This window comes from Zootermopsis nevadensis, unplaced genomic scaffold, assembly GCF_977971745.1.
Source record: "Zootermopsis nevadensis isolate Lab colony 2312 unplaced genomic scaffold, Znev_1.0 Znev_ptg000028l, whole genome shotgun sequence".
NCBI lineage: Eukaryota > Metazoa > Arthropoda > Insecta > Blattodea > Termopsidae > Zootermopsis > Zootermopsis nevadensis.
This window is the reverse complement of record NW_028259160.1, coordinates 8,789,258-8,797,559: the sequence shown is the minus strand read 5'-3', so window position 1 is coordinate 8,797,559 and position 8,302 is coordinate 8,789,258. Positions and strand designations below refer to the sequence as shown.

Genomic DNA, 8,302 nt, shown 5'->3' with positions numbered 1-8,302 from the left:
ATAAGTTGATCTTTACGCGATCTACGATTATGTCGCGTGTCAGTTGTTTTTTTCACGGTGATTCTTTTGGTTTTGTTTCACGACCTCATGTTAAGTGCAAAGGTCGTGACATCGCTAAACTAAACATACGGGGACCATTATGAATGAGTTGTGAAATAAGTACGAGACACCGAATGCGGCCTCTGAAGTTCACTTAAGATAAATCCACAAACATATATAGCACATATTCACACACAGATAAAACGAAAGAATGTGTTCTCGGAAAGGAAGGAGGAAGGATGCCAGAGAAAATTTTAACTAGGTTCTAAGCCGCAAGACAGAGAGAACAGAGGCCAATTCATAGATAGAAAAACTGAACTAACTCTTCGGAGCAGAATCCGTCTTGAGAAAATGATAGTCGGTTATCCAGTCAACAAATTTAGCGCCTTACATTGAACCCGAAGGTGGCTCCAGTATAGGCCTACATTCTCACACCTTATTTCTGTAATATCTGTTTGAAAACCATACATACCGCATGTGCGTTCTTTAAAGTAAGAAACCTAGTTTCAGCTCTCACAAAATGACAGATAACATTCTGGTCTTGTATCACTTATTTTAATCAGGCTATTTCTAGTTAAGTAACTCCATAGAGCACAGTTATTGAGATGATGACAGTCGCTTAGCTAGTCACGAATGTTACAGCCTGTCACAAAACCTAAAGATTCAGTACCGTGTTCACAACAAATCTCCACCTGATCCCTCTCGGAACCTGTTGAATCCAGTATATACCGTCATTGTAATATTATTCTCTCACGTATGTATGTCCCCCAAGTGGTATTTTCCTTCCAGGTTTTCGGACTAAAATTTTGTAGGCATTTCTGGTTGCTCCAATGTTTGCTAAATATTCCCCCCCCCCCCCGCCTCATCCTACGTCATTTGATGGCCATAAAAATATAATTTGGTAAAGAGTACATATTATCAAGCTCTTCATTATACGGACTTCTCCATCCTCCTAACTTCCTCCACGAAACACGCCAAGATCTACGACGATGTCCGATATTTCTCTTACAGCGACGTAGAATTTTACTCTGCGACCTATCCTGTCTCTAAGGCCGTATTCGAACTCAATACGAACCTACATCACGACATTCAGGCATTATCTTTGTCAGGCAAACAATGTACTCGTGGATAACCTCGGTGATATACGGATGTAAGTGGATAGCATCACGCTACGGTCGGTTTATTCTTAACAAAATGCTCCTGGTACCCACTGGATGAGAGGGTGGGTGGATCCAGGGCAGATTTGGACGCGGAGGCAAAAATATTAATTCTTGTAAGATTTTAGGTTTTCACAGCGGTGTGTATGAAGATTTCTGTCTTCTGGGTTGTTGCGCTGTGTAGTCTGGTCGAAGTTAACCAACGTTTCAGAGGTCATACTGCCTCCTTCATCAGGGCGGTGTGTATGAAGATTTCTGTCTTCTGGGTTGTTGCGCTGTGTAGTCTGGTCGATGTTTACCAACGTTTCAGAGGTTATACTGCCTCCGTCATCAGGGCGATTCTTAGTATGACGATTTCTGTCTTCTGGGTTGTTGCGCTGTGTAGTCTGGTCGATGTTTACCAACGTTTCAGAGGTTATACTGCCTCCGTCATCAGGGCGATTCTTAGTATGAAGATTTCTGTCTTCTGGGTTGTTGCGCTGTGTAGTATGGTCGATGTTTACCAACGTTTCAGAGGTCATACTGCCTCCGTCATCAGGGCAGCAACAACCCAGAAGACAGAAATCTTCAGATAAAATCTTACCTTACCGGTAATTGAACCCTGCTCGTACACCCTGCTGCCTAGTCACCGTACTGAATGAGCTATGTAATAATTTGATGAAATTATACGATATTATTAATTCATTTTTAGAAGGCAATATCAAATAATACAAGTTTGAATTGAAACTACGGCTGCAGAGACAGTCCTGACTTACTACTACGAGGAACGTGTCATCTGTCAATACTTAGGCAGTGTGCCGCTCACCTGTTCAGCCCATTGCTAGGTGCGCTGAGCGGGTGTTGCCTGACAGGCGGCAACAGCGAACAGCACGTGGGTCCGAGAAAGAACTAGTCTCGTGCTGTAGTACAGCGCTGGCAGTCTTGGCGCGCAGTGATCCTCTCTCGTTACTGCACTGCGTTTCCGTCACGCGACGATCCTGGCCCAGCTTCCTGTAAGTACGTAACATTACATTTACGTTTTGTACTTCCATAATTGTTTTGTTATATTTTTGAACAATATTGTAGGTCACGTAAAAGTTATTAATTTATTTCACAACTGTCAATTGTTGGTGCAGTATCAGACTCGTGTTAGAAGTCATAACTGCTTCCATATTTTTTGAATCATGATGGTTGCTACAGGAAAGAAAAAGAAACACATTACCATACTCATCTAAATAGTATTTGAGAATTCATTTACTTCATTAAATAAAAAAGGTTTGTTCACAAGAAAAGCGACTGTTTAAGAAAATAATTGCTGTCTATTAAAATACTCAAAACCCATAAATACAATCTATGAGGAAAATACAGGATTACTGAATCCCACAGGAAGTGGTACGTTGAAAAAAGTTGCAACATTTTTCCGGGTTAATAGACCAGTTTTTCCTGGACTCGAGTTATCTGTTAGTACGGTATGTCTTCTAATTCATTTTGAAAGTGGCAATAATGTTTTTAGATCATCCTAGAGTTAGGTAACAGAAGTGTCTTAGACTCTTAATTCACATTACACATCATAGGATTTGTATAATGTCGGATTTAGGTAAATTAGATGGCGTTAGTTAGTAGTTAGTTCAATAGTGTGGAATTATGTTGGTGGCAATGAATGCTATTTTTTCGGAATTAGTTTACAGAGTACGATAACTTATTCAAAAATTATATAATGTCGTTCCACTCGCAAAATAATTTTGCAAGAAATACTGTCTAAAGAAGTAAATTTTAAGCCTGTGTCCGTCCACATACAACGCAGACGACCCTGGATCATGAACTCCTTTAATAACCGATTAGACAGGATTTAGTGACCATTTGGGTTATTTAATGACGTTGTTTCTACTCTGGGAGTTATTCAGAGTTAAATAAGATGTCAATTTCACAAATGAATAGCTACCGAATGATTGTGAAGGAGTGTTCGAGGTATTAATCAGGTATTCACCAGGATATCACGCCCTCCTTTCGAATCCTTACAGTGCTGCCGTTATTCCAGCCTTATTGGTTGTGAAACAAATGGTTTCAACACAGGTGTATTTGTACGCTCACAAATCTACTAAGAAAAGCAAGAAACAGCCTGATCACAAGTTTACAGAAATGTCCAGTGTCTCAGAAGCTAAAAGAGTTGTTCGTTTAATTATAAGACTATAGCGATTCTCCATTTCCGTTGTTATTAATTTTCACAAGCGACACCCTTGCGTTTTCCTTCCCACATCAGGAAATCGATTCGATTTTTAGGCAGTCGATGCTTTACAGGAGGGAATAACAAGTAAATTTCAGTACCCACTGTTCAACAAACAGAATCGTTTAACCCATAAGATCCTGTGAACTGTACAATGTGTTCCATGGCTTTAAAATATCACTACATTTATCAGGAGAGACTGAGAGAAAACACTCAAATTATGACAGACAGTTAACTCGGCCGAGATTCGAACAGACAACCTCTGACGTTTAGTGCAGGGCTCTCCCGCTACACCACCCTGTTGGGTGAACTCATACATTGTAAGCCTGTTTCGATCAGAACATACAGTGTTTTGGAAGTTTTGGACGCAAAATTATCACAAATATATACACTGTGTTCACACCCCTGGCAGGTACTGTGAAGATGTCTATAACAGCAGTACTATCGTTAAGCCTATGCGTGGTGATAACTCCGAAAGTTCATTGATCAAACAAAATTCAGTATAGCAAACAGATTTGTTTATAAAGAAAATTCAATGCCGAAATGTGTCGGGAACATCTTTAGGATGTTAACTGTTGTAATAACAGACCGACATTAAGAAGTACTCAACCGTTTTGAAGCTGACAAAATCCATGTCTTCATTTGTTTGTATATTTCCATGATCGTTTATAATCTTCCTTTATTAAAACCATAACTACTTAAGATGGCCGTCTGGTATAAGTTTACCGACGTTTCAGAGGTCCTTGCTGCCTTCATCATCAGGACGATGTTCATACCCTCAAACATAAAATAGAGTATCTTCAGTGCAGTAGTAGCCGGGACTTCGCAGCATGGAAAGGGTTTACAAAATCTCTTAGAGCCCATTTCACTTGCCGCCGGCAGTGATCTGGAATCGGTTTGTTTCACACCTGAAGATGGTGATAATGCCAGAGTAAACTGTTTTACTTTTTGACCCCAAAAGGTTTCATTACCGCCAACTTTGACGGTTTATACGCTATGCTAGTTAGCATATATTTGGCCAAGTCAGCAGAAGAATGTCGTAAGTATGACTTGTAAAATATTCCAAGAAACGTGCAATGCCATAGACAAAGTTTGTTTCCAAATACGAGAGATAAAGACCTCACTGATGACGTGACATACTTTTTCATTTCTATCTTCAACGATGTCTGAGCACACGATATAATATTTAATACCCGACCTCACAGTCTTTTTGAAGAAAATCAATATTGTGCTATATTTTATTGATAAGTTACCGCATGTCTGGTCTAGAAATTAATGCAGAAAAGACAAAGTATATGAACATGACTCGGCATCAGAATTCAAGACAGAGCCAGAATATAAGGATAGTTAATGAATCGTTAGAATATGTGACAAAATTCAAATACTTTGGGATGGGACTAACAAGTCAGAATGACATTCATGACTAAATGAAGAACATATTAAATTTAGGGAATGTTTGCTATCATTCAGTCGAAAATCTTTTGTCAAGTCTCATATAAAGAAAAACTAAATATTAAAGTATATAAAAGTGTAATTTTGCCATTTGTTTGAAACTTGGCCTCTTACTTTGAGGGAAGAATAGATTGGGGGTCTTTGAGAACAGAGTTGAAGAAGATATTCGGACGTAAAAAGGAGGGAGACGGATCATGCAGAAAATTGCATAATGAGCTTCAAGGCCTGTACTCCTCACCTGATATCGTCAGGATGATTAAATCGAGGAGGATGCGGTGGGCGAAGAGGAAGAGGCGGGGTGTTGACAAGGTACTGGTTGGGAGGTCTGAAGGGAAGAGACCGCTGGGAAGACTTAGGCGTAGGTGGGAGGATAACGTTAATATGGACCTTAGGGAAACAGGAATCGATGGAACGAACTGGATGAAGCTAGCTCAGGATAGAGTCCGGTGGCTAGCTTTTGTGAACACGGCGATTAACCTTCGGGTTCCACAAAGAAAGTTGGCAATTCTTTGACAAGGTGAGTGCACAATCGACTTTTCAGAAAACATCCTGCAAAACAGAGTGAGTGTGAGTGAGGGGAGTTATAGCATGTCATGTCAGGTTAGGTTAAGTTCGAGTTGTGTGCATCCATTCCGTAACACATCTGTGATATTGTGCCTTGAGGGGCTTCCCGTGTTGAGTCGAAAAACTGCAACAACGCGTGCTGTGGGGAGGAAGTTTTATCAGCTCCATGTCCTTGTCTTTTCAGAATCTGATAGCTTCCTAACTTGTGTGGCTTCACTGTCATCAAGCCGTAGTGACACTCTACCTTCGTACTTAAATTTCTGAACGTGTTTTTACAAATCCACGAAACAAACATTCATTGATCCACCCAAAATCGCTCTTTACAACTATGTTTTACAGAAGGAGTTAATTCAAAATGGAACTCGTATTAGCTTCAGAAATTTTGTTTGTTTATTTAGAATGATATTAGATTATATCCCACGTATTCTATAATTATTAAAGCAATTTTAAAAATAAATTAAAAGGATTACTTTGATTTTAAACTGATGTTAGAATATATTCAAACCTATTTAACGCAAGTCTAATGAAATAGAAGTCTCACATTCTTTATCGAAATTAAACTTCTGATAGAAATTGTACTGATTCTGTGAACAGAATATTATTTGTTTTGTTGAAATTCTTCTTTTTGTGATCAGATCATGTCTTTGTATTTATATTAGTTCTTCGGCAGCAGAACATTTCTGCCCTTCTTCTCGTATTTGCTGATTCCCGCACAGAAAGGTTGCGAGCCTCACGTTGCCAACCCCTGCCTTAAGATAATGAATGAATCAGACATACATAGAGACAGCATTGCCAGTTACACGACGCGAACTGCGAATGAGCCACACCCTTGCAATTGGCATGTGAACATCTGGCATTGGCCAAGTTGGAAGCATAAACGTTTCACAAAACAGCGCCATTTAAATAGAGTTGTTAAAGTATTATTAGTTGCAGGTACGAAGTTCTGACACGTGTCTTCTATGCGCCGATGGTAGGACGACCCAATTTCGAAAACAACAAACAGTCAAAAAAGTTGCGTGATCAAGGATTTTCAACGTGATTCCTCCACCCAGTCGGTCCCTATAATCCCGAAATAAATTATGTAAAAATACTTATCTCACTGACCCACATATACCAAAATAACTGAGAGTCAGAATTGTTACAAGTTCTTTATGTTCACAAGCGTAACTAACAGATTTACAAGGAAGTGTCTGAACATTGTTTTAAATTAATCGCATGTCCATATACGACGACAGGCAACAGAATCTCACCTGCTTTAGCTCTGTATTATACTTGAAACTCGGTATGAGGGTTGTGCTGCTACACGCATGAAGACGAAATGTGTCTTAACATTTTCTAGGATTCGAGAGACAGCCACGTGAACTGCAGAGACCCAGTACAAACTGCGTCATTCGATATGAGATGGTAGCCTAATTATTTGAGAAGATGTAATTTAATTAACATGTTTTCATATGAGTTGACGAACAGTAGCTTATGCTTGCCACATGAAACTTAATTTTTCTTTGTGGCATGAATCCAGGAGCCGATACGAACTGACATGGCCAACATCATTACTTCTTGATCGTAACATCAATTTTTAATGCAGTGTATAGAATCAATTGTAGACAAACCCTCCAGACGTCATAATAAGACAAATGACTTCTCGGATGTTACGCCGCGTAGTCTGGTAGAAATAGACGACGTTTCAGAGGCGCTTCCTGCCTCCATCATTGCTCTGATGATGGAGGCAATAACCACGTCTGATATGATGGTTGATTTCTTCCAAACTGCAGAGCGAAAGATCCCGGAAGTATCTTCATTCTTGCCGCTGAGAGAACTTGAAACATCAAAACGTTCATGTTTTTATTGAATGACAAATATGCTTGTGTTAAATCGCCGTTTGTTATACTAAATTTAACATTCCAACATATAAATAATTTCCCGTGTTGTATTTGTATTTCGTAGCAAAGAACTACTTTATCTGGAACTATATTTGTCAAATATTTTCATTTTCGTGTTGATTTCAACGCATCGTTCTGCACCAGACTGTTATGTAAAGCTGGATGACAGCGTTGTTCGCAAGAGCACAGTTTTGAAAGAATCTTCCAGAAAAATAAAATCACGCCAATTCACGTGTGTGGGGGACAACGCTGCTCGGAGTTCAGAGTAACACGAGGCGCTAAAAGTGTAAACGACTTCCCCGAGAGAGTTTCTCAGCCACATTCATACATTGATAGGATGAACCGTTACTTCAGCATTCAGTCATTCAGTCAAACTTTTTACGTCCCTATAAAACTTTGTATGCACAGAACGTTACTTACCAAGCGGCATGTTTAACCTAGTTTCCTTTTCTATAAGCAAACATAGGTTTGTGGCATCTGATTCTGTACTTCTCTATCTGTAGCAAGATTTTAAACAATTTGAAAATTTTAATCAAAATCTGTATAAAGGTCAGGCCATTGAGGTTTCATTGTCATATTATTTTCTTCAGTAATAGCATGCTGTCAATCCCAAATCTTGAAAGCCATTTATAAAGGATTTTGACTTTTTTTTGCAAAAATTTCCAGGGTATATTCTTCCCAGTTATTTCCAACTGAAAATGCTACTAGTAATGAGAATCATTATGATTATTATTTTATTTAGTGTTCTGTCTGACGACAGGTCCATATGAACAGGATCATTCCATCCTTTTCTCGGACTGGGACCTGTTCATATCCGTTCTTGGCAGATGATCCACAAGTGGTTTGCCATTGCCTTCTTCTGTGTGTGTGAATGGAGTAATTGTTGGGATGCCACGGAGAGACCGGGGAAGCCCCCGGAGGAAAACTCCGTGTTGCCTAGACCACGGCCTTGCCCAACACAAGTTATAAATTCGGGTACCGCCGGGAATCAAACCCGAGACCCCAGG

General features: G+C 39.6%; 1 protein-coding gene and 1 long non-coding RNA gene across 10 annotated transcripts in view; one reads left to right on the top strand and one right to left on the bottom strand.

Annotated features, from left to right (window-relative positions):
- Positions 1 to 1,934: 1,934 nt before the first annotated feature.
- LOC110832338 (uncharacterized) overlaps positions 1,935 to 8,302 on the bottom strand; it is a 136,384-nt gene continuing 130,016 nt past the window's right edge. For 5 of the 6 annotated variants that reach the window (XR_015537485.1, XR_015537486.1, XR_015537492.1 and 2 more), the window contains one exon: positions 1,935 to 2,186. This is a non-coding gene — a long non-coding RNA (uncharacterized LOC110832338). The remainder of the gene's footprint in view (positions 2,187 to 8,302) is intronic. The other variant, XR_015537489.1, reaches the window with a different exon arrangement.
- The window catches only part of LOC110832337 (uncharacterized), a 66,303-nt gene continuing 60,050 nt past the window's right edge, over positions 2,050 to 8,302 (top strand). For 2 of the 4 annotated variants that reach the window (XM_087357510.1, XM_087357508.1), the window contains exon 1: positions 2,065 to 2,192. The gene's annotated coding sequence lies outside the window, so the exon portion shown is untranslated. Of the gene's footprint in view, positions 2,193 to 8,302 lie in introns of all 4 variants that reach the window. The other 2 variants (XM_087357511.1, XM_022069248.2) reach the window with 2 other exon arrangements.